This window comes from Panthera pardus, unplaced genomic scaffold (genome assembly GCF_024362965.1).
Source record: "Panthera pardus isolate Hobbes unplaced genomic scaffold, ASM2436296v1 HiC_scaffold_1, whole genome shotgun sequence".
Classification (NCBI taxonomy): Eukaryota; Metazoa; Chordata; class Mammalia; order Carnivora; family Felidae; genus Panthera; species Panthera pardus.
The window spans coordinates 6,893,072-6,908,526 of record NW_026526654.1 but is presented as its reverse complement, the minus strand read 5'-3'; the positions used below and the strand labels follow the sequence as shown (position 1 = coordinate 6,908,526).

General features: G+C 37.1%; 2 pseudogenes; both read right to left on the bottom strand.

Moving 5' to 3' along the window:
• Positions 1-900: 900 nt before the first annotated feature.
• LOC109257152 (olfactory receptor 2M3-like) lies at positions 901-5,303 on the bottom strand (annotated as a pseudogene).
• Positions 5,304-12,537: 7,234 nt separating this feature from the next.
• LOC109257151 (olfactory receptor 2M3-like) lies at positions 12,538-13,412 on the bottom strand (annotated as a pseudogene).
• Between the last annotated feature and the right edge of the window lie 2,043 nt (positions 13,413-15,455).

The following is a 15,455-nucleotide window of genomic DNA, read 5'->3' as shown; positions in this document are numbered from 1 at the left end:
GAAAAGTCCTCAATTTTGTTCAAAATCTATGTGAAGTTACCTTAATTGACTAGGAGTTATGAAGATTCACTGAAAGAAAGAAGGTGACTTGAAATATATGAGAAAATATGTCCATCTATGATGATCCAGAATAAAAAAAAATACACATTAGTATGTGATTATAATTGGATTTCTCATGGAAACAGAATTCCCCAAAATCCTGAAAATAATTCAACTAGGCATTACAGAAACCCAGTTAACTCTTAACATTATTTTAAAAAGACAGTGTAGGGGCGCCTGGGTGGCTCAGTTGGTTGAGTGTCCAGCTTTGGATCAGGTCATGATTTCACGGTTCGTGAGTTTGAGTCCCACAAATGGGCTCTGTGTTGACACCTCAGAGCCTGGATTTGGATTCTGTGTCTCTCTCTCCTTCTTCCTTTCCCCTGCTTGCACTCTATATTGAACATTGTATAAATTTAAAAATCCCAGTGTATGAAATCTTCACCTAAAATGACTCTAAAGTGACTGCATTAAGTTTTGGGTTTACCACATGGTGAAAGAAGCTTTGTTTGTTACCCAGATATAAGTCAGAACATTCCTGATAACTTTAAATCAACCTATAGTGTCCTTATTCAAGAAAAGGTCATAACTGTAAGGTCATAAACTGTATTTAATCATAATGTAATTAAATATAGAATAATAATAACAATTTGAAACAGTTTTATTTAAAATCAAGGATTTGTGTGTTGCCCATGAATGTGTTATTCCAAAAATGTGCACATAAGTGTCACATTTTACAACTGATGAAAATAAAAGGAGCACTAAAGAGATATTGGCAAAGCATGAAAGTAATTAAGCAAATTATTCTCCATACTTGGAAGAATTCTCTTTCCCCAACACCTTCATGAATAGTCTGGCCAATTATTCGTTGCAGAGGCTATAGATGACAGGATTTAGCATGGGAGTAAGGATGGTGTAGAAAACAGAAACAATTTTATGCTGAGTGGGAGAACAGTCGAAGTGGACAACATGTATATGAACAAATTTGCTCCATAGTACATTATGACCATCATGAGGTGAGAGGAACAACTGGCAAAAGTTTGTGGGTATCCTCTCCAGAACCCATGCAAATTACAGACAGAATAACATGAGCATAGGAAGCAAAGATGATTGCTACAGGGAAAACAATCATTATGATACAACAGTAGAAAATAACTTCTTCAAATGTTGAAGTATCATTGCATGAGATGATTAGCATGGAAGGAAAATCACAGAAGTTGGCTATTTCCTTGAACCCACAATAGGAGAAGGAAAGTGTAGCTACAACATCAATGAGACCATCAGTAGAACCCAGGATCCAGAAAGACACAGTCATAGGTCCACAAATTTTAGAACTTATAAGATCAGTTTATCTTAGAGGGTGGCAAACGGCAATATAACGGTCATAAGCCATGACTGCCAACAGGAAATATTCACAACCTATTAATGATGCATAGAAGAAAATTTCTGTCACACCCTGCCACAGAAATGGACTTGCTGCCAGATAGGTAGTTGAAAACCATCTTAGGTACAGTGGTGCAGATGAGCATGAGGTCCATGAGGGACAGTTGGCTGACAAGGAAGTACATGGGTGTATGGAGTTGGGTTTCCAGGTAGATGAGGAGAACCATGACACTGTTTTCCGTGAAGGCCACTGTGAAGATGCCCAACACCAAAGAGAAGAGGAAGATGTGGTTGGGGCTGTGACTGGAGATTCCTAGAATGATGATATCAGTATTAAATATCTGATAGTCCTGTGCCGTGATGAATGTTTTTTTGACCTAATACAACAAAAAGTGACATTACTTCATAATTTGATAAATATGTACCCAGGGTCTTACAAACCTTGTGATTGTGGTAAATTCACAGGTCAATGATTAAGATGACTTCACCAGGATTAGGAAATTCAAAGTTCAAGAACTATAATATTGAAAAGAAATATGTCTGTTGGTATTGTCAATCTGTAAAAGTGTTGAACATTTGCTAAGTTCAGCTTCTAAGGACCCTTTGTCGCCCTTTGAGAATTAAGCAAATAATATACATTTTTACATAATTTATAATGCATCTTCAAAAAGGAAACTTCCCCAAAGCTATTAAATAGTATGTGGAAATATCAAAAGTCCTTTAAAGATAAGTTGATTTAAAAATTCAGCTTAAGTCAGCCTGTGGCAGAAAAAGTAACAGAGATAAAGAATACAATATGAACATTTGCTCTCATGATACTAGGCACTTTTTTTATCAGTATTAACAAAACCTTTACATTTATCTATTACTTTACAGTTTAGAGTGTTTCATTTGTATTTATAGAAAATATTCTGTCCAGTAGTTGATGAATTGAGAAAGATTTTAATTATACAAATATGGAAGCTTTGTACTTAGTAGAAGCTTTGTACTAAAATAGCCCAGTGTTATAGGGTGACTTGTGTTTCACCAAAACATATGTCAAGTCTTCAACCCCAGCACCTCTGAATGTAAACTAATTTGAAAATAATTAGTTAAGATGAAATCATACTGGATGGAGTTGGGCAAACCCCAATTCAATATGACTGATGTCCTTATGAGAAGAAGGTCAAGTAAAGACAGACACAGGTAAAATTCATGATAATAGAGGCAGATATTGGAAGAATTGATAGGCACCTGGGTGGCTTAGTCAATTAAGGGTCTGACCTTGGTTCAGGTCATGATTTCACAGTTTGTGAGTTTGAGCTCCACAATGGGCTCTGTGCTGACAGCTTAGAGCCTGCAGCCTGTATTAGATTGTGTTTCCATCTCTCTCTGCTCCTCTCCCACTCTCTCTCTCTCTCTCTCTCTCTCTGTCAAAAATAAACTTATTTTTTTAATAATACAAGCATTATATGAAAAAAATCATGGACTTTTAACAAACTGCTCCCATCTGTGAGCTGAAGCAAATAACTTAACTCCTGCCACAATTCTTATATCCTTACAAACAGGGTACTACTATTTTCCTCAAAATAATATTGTACAGATGAAATTAAAGAATGATATAAAATGTTTAGGACAAAAATCATATAAGAAATGAAACCAATTATATCTGTAGCTTCATGTTCAGCAGAAAATTTGACATTAATTTCCAAATATTCTTACCTGATTGTTTATACTGTCTCTTAGTATGAGTCTAAGTAGTATATAATTCCAATGAAATAGTACATTACTGCAAAGGAAAACTACATATATTGCATGTTTTTGTGTCTCCACAATAAAAAATAAAAGCAGCACCTTATACACAATTGGAAATTGTGTCATTATTGATAAATGAATGGAAAGATATACTAATGAAGTATAAACAAGATGCACATTTAAGGATAGTTACTCATAGTAATCATGAGAGGGATCAAAGTCTTCATATCACCATGTATTTAAATATAATTTTTCAGTTTATTATATTATTTAACCTCCCAGAAAAAACATCAGTATTCTAATTATAGGGCTATGGTATATCCATTAATATTAATATGTATATAGTTCTGAGAATATATCTTCTTAAAGATTTTAAGCTGAAAATTATGAGTGTATTTTCAATTAAATTCTAGAAACACTCATAAGAACTTGTGTCATACCTGCTGTTAATTGTTTTATTGAAATCTCACCCTCTGTAATTTCGCAGGAAGACAAAAAGCAGCAGTATAAATGAAAACACTTTTTTTTTTTAAATACTTACCCTGGGTAGATAATTACATCTCCTTCCTTAAGTACTAGTGGAGTACTGAAACTTCTGCTCCCCATCACTTACATAACAGTAAGAGAAAAAACATACTAAATTGGAACTGTGGCAAGCACATGTCTAAACTCACTGACACTTACAAACATTGCATGTGTCAGGTATTCTTATCGATAATTTTTTTTTGTTTAATTTCTTCAATAATAAAACTACTTAAGTAAATTGTCCAAAGTAATGGTTTTGAAAAGTAGGAGACAAGATATTCCAATGTTAACATCCGCTCCATTTTTCTGCTTTATTAAGGTATAATTATCCAGTAAAAATTGCATATATTTAAGATATTCACCTTGATATTTTGATATATGTATACATTGTGAAGTGGCATTCAAAATAAGTTAATATAACTAGCACCTCTAATAACATTATTCTTGTGTAGGGAGAACACTTGATATCTACACTTTTAGTAAATTTTGAGTATATAATACAGTTGTGTTAACTAACATTGGTCACCATGCTATACATTTAGAGATCCAGAAATTATAAAATGTTGCAACTTTACTCTCCCTTGCTTCCTGTCTTCCAATATAATACAAGATGTGAGTCTCTTAATGGGAAGAATTGACATTTTTTAATATCTTGAAGTTCCCTACATACTTCTCAATCCATCAATATTTTCCTCCATGTGTTTTACCACCCACAAAATTGTTGTTTTTAAAGTTATTCACTTTGTTGGATAGAAAAGCTCCTGAATGTTTTACATTTGATTGTTCTTTTGTATTTTTTAATTTATTTTTTATTTTTTTATTTTTTATTTTTAATTTTTTTTTCTTTTTGTATTTTTCTATTACTTTTTCTTTGTTTTTGCTGAAACATAGAAATATATTGAGTGTTTTATGTTTGTTGATCTTTTTTTTTTTTCTTAAAATTCAAGTTAGTTAGCATAGAGTGTAGTTTTGGCTTAAGGAGTAGAACCAACCCAGTGATTCATCTCTTACATATGACAGCCAGTGCCGATCCCAAAAAGTGTCCTTAGTTTGCTAAGCCAAAATGTCTTAGAGTACACTTGTGATGAGCACAGGGTGCTGTATGTAAGTGTTGAATCACTAAATTGTACACCTGAAAATAATATTACACTTTATGTTAAATAATGGAATTTAAATATGTTTTTAAAAGAAAATAAGGTCCTGGAAATACCACCACCAGAGGATTTGGTGATTGTGCTCAAATTTGGGATGGGTTAACGTGGGGTGCTCTGGGTTATGGGCATTTGAGTACCTGGGGATCCCTATGTTGGGAACAGAACAATCACTCTAAACAGAATAAACCCACTGTACTAGAAATATGGGATGAATACCATGGGGTTGTGTAGTCATTCTGATATATTAAGGGAACATGACTTGTTTGGCACTGATTGATTGTAACACCTATGTATTTATTGGGTACCATCAAATGAAACTTCTTGGCTGTATGACACAAATCTTTGGCTGAGACTCCCATCTGGATAGTTGGGCCATTGGATATTTTGCTCTCCCTGGGGAAATGGGAGAATCTGACTCACAGAAACAATGCTGCAAATATCTCTCTTCTCATGGTCAAATGGACCCATTCTTTAACTGGTATGCTCATTCACCAGTTTAAGTACATTTCATACACTTGTGTTTTAGTGGTCCAATAAAGCCTATGCAATTAGAATTACATTATTTCCATTGAAAGAAATATGACTGCAACAGAGTTATAAATATTTTATACTTACTATTACATAATAATATGCTTTCTTAGAAAACAATAAGTTTATATCCTGAATTTCAACGTAAGACCTATAATCATTAATAAAATTTACAAGTATCCATGCCTAATTGATGACCGCTGGTAATTTTTCAATTCCTTTGGATCTGAATAGTAAAGTCGTTTCTTTTTTGAATTGATGCATGGAGATTAGGTGAGTCTTTACCACTTGAAGGGGTGCCTAGGTGATTATCTCAGCTAAGCATCCAAATCTTGTTTTCAGCACAGTTCATGATATCAGTATTACTGAGTTTCCAGTCCTGAACTGAGTTCTGTGCTGACTGGTGGAGTCTGCTTTAAATTTCCTCTTTAGCTTTTTCTCTTTGCCCTTCCCCTCTCACACAGGCATGAGAGCTCTCTCTCTCTCAAAAATAAATCAATAAATATTAAAAAAATCTTTTAAGAAAAGGAGTTTGGATCTGGAATATTAAATAAAAATTTCATATTTGTGATGAAGAAAATAGAAAGTGTGATTTAAAAACATCATCTTCTTTCCTTTTTAAAAAAAAATAATGTTTATTCATTTTTGAAAGACAGAGAGAGAGCAGGGAAACACAGTATGAGCAGGGAAAGGACAGAGAGAGGGAGACACAGAATCTGAAGCAAGCTCCAGTCTCTGAGCTGTCAGCACAGAGCCTGACATGGAACTTGAACTCACGAACTGTGAGATTATGATCTGAGTCAAAGTTGGGTGTTCAAACAACTGAGCCACCCAGGCACCCCAAAAATTATCATCTTATTTCAAGTACTACATTGCTTTATTTTTCAAGCCTGGAAAAATGAAAATGAAGAATAAAAATAAAATATAAAACACTAAGTAAATGTAAAAAGCCCAGTGCACCAAATCTTAATCAAAGTGACTCCAAGTGACTGAATACATATTTGGGTTTCCAACACAGAAAAAAGAATCTTTGTTACGTGGACATATGCCACAAAATTCCTGATACCTTTTAAACAAACTATAATGTCCTTATTCAATAAAATGCCATAAATGTACTAATAAGTTAAATACAAAATAATGATAAATATTTAAATAATTTTCTTTAAATAAAAGAATTGAGAAAACCACCAGAAGACTAGCAGAATGGAGTCTCCGGAGCCGAGTGCAGACGAGAGGCCCATGGAAGAGGGTAGGAAGGGCTGAGAGGCCGTGTGTGCTGCACGGACTGGCGGGAGGGAGCCAGGGCGGAGGGGCAGCCCGCCAGCCAAGCAGAGCCCCCGAGTCTGGCTAGTAGAAGCAGAGGGGCCGGACAGAGAGTGTTTAGACAGCAAGTGCCACTTAGCACCTGGGAGGTCCTAAGTTAACAGCACTGCTCGGAAAGCAGGAAGGCTGGAGGACAAAGGGAGGGAGAGTTGCTGAGCCCGGGGATGACAGAGCTCAGTTTGGCGGGGAACAAAGGCGCTCGCCAGTGCCATCTCCCTCGCCCATCCCCCAGCCAAAATCCCAAAGGGAACCAGTTCCTGCCAGGGAACTTGCTCGCTCTGCGCAAATGCCCAACACTGTGCTTCTGTGGAGCCACCCCTCCAACATTGGTCTGACTCCCTCCCTCTGCCACAGGGCCCCTCCTGAAGTGGACCACCTAAGGAGAAGTGAGCTAAGCCTGCCCCTCCTGCCCCCCTGCACCTTGCCTACCCACCCCAGCTAATACGCCAGATCCCAAGCACCACAAGCCTGGCAGTGTGAAAGTAGCCCAGATGGGCCACGCCACCCCACAGTGAATCCCGCCCCTAGGAGAGGGGAAGAGAAGGCACACACCAGTCTGACTGTGGCCCCAGCGGTGGGCTGGGGGCAGACATCAGGTCTGACTGTGGCTCCGCCCACCAACTCCAGTTATACACCACAGCACAGGGGAAGTGCCCTGTAGGTCCTCACCACTCCAGGGACTATCCAAAATGACCAAACGGAAGAATTCCCCTCAGAAGAATCTCCAGGAAATAACAACAGCTAATCAACTGATCAAAAAGGATTTAAATAATATAACAGAAAGTGAATTTAGAATATTAGTCATAAAATTAATCTCTGGGCTTGAAAACAGTATAGAGGACAGCAGAGAATCTCTTGCTACAGAGATCAAGGGACTAAGGAACAGTCACGAGGAGCTGAAAAGCATTTTAAACGAAATGCAAAACAAAATGGAAACAACGACGGCTCGGATTGAAGAGGCAGAGGAGAGAATAGATGAAGTAGAAGATAAAGTTATGGAAAAAGAGGAAGCTGAGAAAAAGAGAGATAAAAAAATCCAGGAGTATGAGGGGAAAATTAGAGAACTAAGTGATACACTAAAAAGAAATAATATACGCATAATTGGTATCCCAGAGGAGGAAGAGAGAGGGAAAGGTGCTGAAGGGGTACTTGAAGAAATTATAGCTGAGAACTTCCCTGAAATGGGGAAGGAAAAAAACATTGAAATCCAAGAGGCACAGAGAACTCCCTTCAGATGTAACTTGAATCGATCTTCTGCACGACATATCATAGTGAAACTGGCAAAATACAAGGATAAAGAGAAAATTCTGAAAGCAGCAAGGGATAAACATGCCCTAACATATAAAGGGAGATCTATAAGACTCCTGACTGATCTCTCTTTTGAAACTTGGCAGGCCAGAAAGGATTGGCACGAGATCTTCAATGTGCTGAACAGAAAAAATATGCAGCCAAGAATCCTTTATCCAGCAAGTCTGTCATTTAGAATAGAGGAGAGATAAACAAACAAACAAAAACTGAAGGAATTCATCACCACTAAACCAGCGCTACAGGAGATCCTAAGGGGGATCCTGAGACCAAGTACCAGAGACATCACTACAAGCATAAATCATACAGACATCACAATGACTCTAAACCCGTATCTTTCTATAATAACACTGAATGTAAATGGATTAAATGCACCAACCAAAAGACATAGGGTATCAGGATGGATAAAAAAACAAGACCCATCTATTTGTTGTCTACAAGAGACTCATTTTAGATATAAGGACACCTTTGGATTGAAAGTGAGGGGATGGACAACTATTTATCATGCTACTGGAAGCCAAAAGAAAGCTGGAGTAGCCATACTTATATCAGACAAACTAGACTTCAAATTAAAGGCTGTAACAAGAGATGAAGAAGGGCATTATATAATAATTACAGGGTCTATCCACCAGGAAGTGCTAACAATTATAAATGTCTATGCGCCGAATACGGGAGCCCACAAATATATAAATTAATTACTCATAAACATAAGCAACCTTATTGATAAGAATGTGGTCATTGCAGGGGACTTTAACACTCCACTTACAACAATGGATAGATCATCTAGACACATGGTCAATAAAGAAACAAGGGCCATGAATGATACCTAGGATCAGATGGACTTGACAGATATATTTAGAACCCTGCATCCCAAAGCAACAGAATATACTTTCTTCTCGAGTGCACATGGAACATCCTCCAAGATAGATCACATACTGGGTCACAAAACAGCCCTTCATAAGTATACAAGAATTGAAATCATACCTTGCATACTTTCAGACCACAATGCTATGAAGCTTGAAATCAACCACAGGAAAAAGTTTGGAAAACCTCCAAAAGCATGGAGGTTAAATAACACCCTACTAACGAATGAGTGGGTCAACCAGGCAATTAGAGAAGAAATTAAAAAAATATCTGGAAACAAATGAAAATGAAAATACAACAATCCAAACGCTTTGGGACGCAGCAAAGGCAGTCCTGAGAGGAAAATATATTGCAATCCAGGCCTATCTCAAGAAACAAGAAACATCCCAAATACAAAATCTAACAGCACACCTAAAGGAAATAGAAGCAGAACAGCAAAGGCAGCCTAAACCCAGCAGAAGAAGAGAAATAATAAAAATCAGAGCAGAAATAAACAAAATAGAATCTAAAAAAATTGTAGAGCAGATCAACGAAACCAGGGGTTGGTTTTTTGAAAAATAAACAAAATTGACAAACCTCTAGCCAGGCTTCTCAAAAAGAAAAGGGAGATGACCCAAATAGATAAAATCATGAATGAAAATGGAATTATTACAACCAATCCCTCAGAGATACAAACAATTATCAGGGAATACTATGAAAAATTATATGCCAACAAACTGGACAACCTGGAAGAAATGGACAAATTCCTAAACACCCACACTCTTCCAAAACTCAATCAGGAGGAAATAGAAAGCTTGAACAGACCCATAACCAGAGAAGAAATTGAATCGGTATAAAAAATCTCCCAACAAATAAGAGTCCAGGACCAGATGGCTTCCCAGGGGAATTCTACCAGACATTTAAAGCAGAGATGACATCTGTCCTTCTCAAGCTATTCCAAACAATAGAAAGGGAAGGAAAACTTCCAGACTCATTCTATGAAGCCAGTATTACTTTGATTCCTAAACCAGACAGAGACCCAGGAAAAAAAGAAAACTACAGGCCAATATCCCTGATGAATATGGATGCAAAAATTCTCCATAAGATACTAGCAAATCGAATTCAACAGCATATAAAAAGAATTATTCACCATGATCAAGTGGGATTCATTCCTGGGATGCGGGTCTGGTTCAACATTTGCAAATCAATCAACGTGATGCATCACATTAATAAAAGAAAAGATAAGAACCATATGATCCTGTCAATCGATGCAGAAAAGGCCTTTAACAAAATCCAGCACCGTTTTTTAATAAAAACCTTTCAGAAAGTCGGGATAGAAGGAACATACTTAAACATCATAAAAACCATTTATGAAAAGCCCACAGCTAACATCATCCTCAATGGGGAAAAACTGAGAGCTTTTTCCCTGAGATCAGGAACACGACAGGGATGTCCACCCTCACCGCTGTGGTTTAACATAGTATTGGAAGTTCTAGCATCAGCAATTAGACAACAAAAGGAAATCAAAGGCATCAAAATTGGCAAAGATGAAGTCAAGCTTTCGCTTTTTGCAGATGACATGATATTATACATGGAAAATCCGATAGACTCCACCAAAAGTCTGCTAGAACGGATGCATGAATTCAGGAAAATTGCAGGATACAAAATCAATGTTACAGAAATCAGTTGCATTCTTATACACTAACAATGAAGCAAAAGAAAGACAAATAAAGAAACTGATCCCATTCACAATTGCACCAAGAAGCATAAAATGCTTAGGAATAAATCTAACCAAAGATGTAAAAGATCTGTATGCTGAAAACTATAGAAAGCTTATGAAGGTAATTGAAGAAGATATAAAGAAATGGAAAGACATTCCCTGCTCATGGATTGGAAGAATAAATATTGTCACAATGTCAATACTACCCAAAGCTATCTACACATTCAATGCAATCCCAATCAAAATTGCACCAGCATTCTTCTCTAAACTAGAACAAGCAATTCTAAAATTCATATGGAACCACAAAAGGCCCCGAATAGCCAAAGTAATTTTGAAGAAGACCAAAGCAGGAGGCATCACAATCCCAGACTTTAGCCTCTACTACAAAGCTGTCATCATCAAGACAGCATGGTATTGGCACAAAAACAGACACATAGACCAATGGCATAGAATGGAAACCCCAGAAATAGACCCACAAACATATGGCCAACTAATCTTTGACAAAGCAGGAAAGAACATCCAATGGAAAAAAGACAGTCTCTTTATCAAACGGTGCTTGGAGAACTGGACAGCAACTTGGAGAAGGTTGAAACTAGACCACTTTCTCATACCATTCACAAAAATAAACTCAAAATGGATAAAGGACATGAATGTGAGACAGGAAACCATCAAAACCCTAGAGGAGAAAGCAGGAAAAGACCTCTCTGACCTCAGCCGTAGCAATCTCTTACTCGACACATCCCCAAGGGCAAGGGAATTAAAAGCAAAAATGAATTACTGGGACCTTATGAAGATAAAAAGCTTCTGCACAGCAAAGGAAACAACCAACAAAACTAAAAGGCAAGCAACGGAATGGGAAAAGATATTTGCAAATGACATATCGGACAAAGGGCTAGTGTCCAAATCTATAAAGAGCTCACCAAACTCCACATACGAAAAACAAATAACCCAGTGAAGAAATGGACAGAAAACATGAATAGACACTTCTCTAAAGAAGACATACGGATGGCCAACAGACACATGAAAAGATGCTCAACGTCGCTCCTCATCAGGGAAACACAAATCAAAACCACACTCAGATATCACCTCACAGCAGTCAGAGTGGCCAAAATGAACAAATCAGGAGACTATAGATGCTGGAGAGGATGTGGGGAAACGGGAACCCTCTTGCAGTGTTGGTGGGAATGCAAATTGGTGCAGCCGCTCTGGAAAGCAGTGTGGAGGTTCCTCAGAAAATTAAAAATAGACCTACCCTATGACCCAGCAATAGCACTGCTAGGAATTTACCCAAGGGATACAGGAGTACTGATGCATAGGGGCACTTGTACCCCGATGTTTATAGCACCACTCTCAACAATAGCCAAATTATGGAAAGAGCCTAAATGTCCATCAACTGATGAATGGATAAAGAAATTGTGGTTTATATACACAATGGAATACTACGTGGCAATGAGAAAAAATGAAATATGGCCTTTTGTAGCAACGTGGATGGAACTGGAGAGTGTGATGCTAAGTGAAGCAAGCCATACAGATAAAGACAGATACCATATGTTTTCACTCTTATGTGGATCCTGAGAAACTTAACAGAAACCCATGGAGGAGGGGAAGGAAAAAAAATAGGTTAGAGTGGGAGAGAGCCAAAGCATAAGAGACTCTTAAAAACTGAGAACAAACTGAGGGTTGATGGGGGGTGGGAGGAAGGGGAGTTTTGGTGATGGGTATTGAGGAGGGCACCTTTTGGGATGAGCACTGGGTGTTGTATGGAAATCAATTTGACAATAAATTTCATATATTTAAAAAAATAAAAAAATAAATTAAAGAATTGAAATAATAAACAAACAAACAAACAAACAAACAATTAAATTGTGTTTTTGGCCAGGAAAATGACATTCCAAAAACGTGTATGTGTCAATTGTTAGAGCTGAATGCAAAGAAGAGGGACACTAAGGAGATTCTGTCAAAACATTAAAATAATTCAGCAATTTATTCTCCAGACTTGCCCTTCCCCACATCTTCATGAATACTCTGGCCACTTGTTGTGGAGTCTATAGATAAGGGGATTTGGCATGGGCATAAGGATGGTGTAGAAAACAGAGATCATTTTATCTTGGATGGGAGAACGATCTGAAGTGGCAGCATGTATGTGAACAATACTGTTCCATAGTACATTCCCACCACCCTGAGGTGACAGGAATAGGTGGCAAAAGCTTTTCAGCGACCATCTCCAGAACCCATGCAAATGACAGGCAGCATGACACGAGCATAGGATGCAATGATGGTTGTTACAGGGATAACAATCTTTACAATACAGCGGTAAAAAAGAACTTCAAATGTTGAGGTATCATTGCATGAGACGAATAGCATGGAAGGAAAATCACAGAAGTTGCCTATTTCCCTGAACCCACAATAGGAGAAGGAAAATGATACCATCAGTAGAGCCCAGGATCCAAGAAGATGCAGCCATAATTCCACAAATTTTAGGGCTCATAGATTGAGATATCTTAGAAGATGGCAAATGGCAACATAATGGTCATAAGACATGACTGCCAACAGGAAACATTCACAACCTATTAGTGATGCATAGAAGAAAATTTGTGTGGCACACGCTGCCACAGTAATGGACTTGCTGCCAGACAAGTAGTTGAAGGCCATCTTGGGTACAGTAGTGCAGATGAGCATGAGATCCATGAGGGACAGTTGGCTGAGGAGGAAGTATATGGGTGTGTGGAACTGGGTGTCCAGGTAGATAAGGAGAACCATGACAGTGTTTCCCGTGAAGGCCACCATGAAGATACCAAAGACCAAAGAAAAGAGGAAGATGTCATAGGGCTTTGATCAACGATTCCCAAAAGGATGAAATCAGAGGTAAAATCTGATTGTCCCATGCTATGATTAATGTGTTCTTTATCTATTACAATAAAAATTGATGCTAATTAATTAATTTGGCAAACATGTACCCAGTGGCTTACAAAAGCTTGTGATTGTGGTAATTCTACAGGTGAATGATTAAGATGACATCACCAGGATTAGGACTTTCAAAGATCAAAATGTATAATATCAGAAAAAATATTTTCTGTTAGTACTGTCTAGTTTATAAAAGTGTGAAACATTTAAGTTCATCTTCTAACTATGCTTTGTCTTCCTTGGAAAATTAAGATAATAATATACATTTTATATAATTGATAATGTTTCTTAGAAAAAGAAACTTCCCCTAAAAAATCAGACAGTGTGTGGTAATATTAGAAGTCCTTTACAGATATGTTGATAGAGAAATTAAGCTTAAGTCAGCATGTGGAAGAAAAATATATTAGAGATAAAGAATACAATATGAACCTTTGCTCTCAAGATGCTAGAAATTTTTTTTCTATCAGTGTTAACAAAACCTTTACATTTGTCAATTTCTTTACAGTTTAATGTTTATTTATTTTTGAGAGAGAGAGAGAGAGAGATAAAGAGAGAGAGCACAATCATAGAAGGAGCAGAGAGAGAGGGAGACACAGAATCTGAAGCAGGCTCCAGGCTCCAAGCTTTCAGCCAGAGCCCCACACAGGACTCGAACTCATGAGCTGTGAGATCATGACCTTAGCTGAAATCAGATACTCCACTGACTGAGCCACCCAGGCGCCCCAATTTCTTTACAGTTTAGAGTGTTTCATTTGTACTTACAACAAATATTCTATACACCAAGTGAATGAGATGAGAAAATATTTTAATTATACAAATATAAAACTGTTGTACAATTTTTCTTTAGCTCAATGTGATATCCCTCCAAAAGGGATATGTTGAGTCCTCAACCCCAGCATCTCCAAAAGTAAACTACTTTCAAAATAATTAGTAAAGATGAGATGAGATCATACTGAATGATTTGTGCAAATACCACTCCAATAGGACTAGTATCTTTATAAGAAGATAGCCATGTGACGACAGAGACACAAGTGGAATGCATGATACTAGAGGCAGAGATTGAAGTGACACATCTACATACTAAGGAATTTCAATTATTGTTGGTCCTCACCAGAAGCTAGGAGAGAGGTTTGGCTTCTTTCTTACAAGCCCCAGAAGTAACCACCCCTGCCAATATCTTCAATTTTTACTTGTAGTAGTCTCCATTACTGTAAGATAATATATTTGTGTCATTTTAAGACAACCACCATGTGGTACCTTGTTATGATTTTCTAGGAAACCAATATATCCAAAATGTCCTCTAAATAATTACTACATACAAAAACAGAAATTCACAGAAACTCAATGTCCAAACATTCAAAAAATGTTTCTGAAGTTCTATGTGTTGGGCACCGGGGAGTAAAGCAGCAATCACAACAGGCACAAAAACTAAACAAAACCAAACAAACAACAACAAAGAAACTTACCCTTACCAATAGAGACAAAAACAAACAAACAACAACAAAAACAAAAAAGACACCACTATGAAGGTGTGGAAACATAATTGAAATGGAGTGTTCCATTTTGAAGAGAGTACTCAGGGGGACCTTACTTATCTGGTAGTATTTGACTAAATGCTAGGGGTAAGTTAAAAAAAAGACAGCACATCATAATAAAGAACAATCCATGCATAAATTCCACAAAGTGGAACATGGGTGAAAAATTTACATATATACAAGATTTTAGAAAAACAGATATTGCTAAGTTAATGTTTCATGTTCACTGTAGCATTTAAAATTTATTTTTGATGTGATTATTTATGTATGATAAAAGTTTGTATATGAAGCAGGTCATTCCAGGTAATAAAAACAGTGTCATAAACAAAAAGACTAGCCTGATGAATATAACAATTAACATGAATATACTTTTATTAATCCATGCATCACATTTTTTGAAGAGGTAAAAAACCCAAACCAAACCAAACCAAACCAAACCAAACCAAAACAACAACAACAACA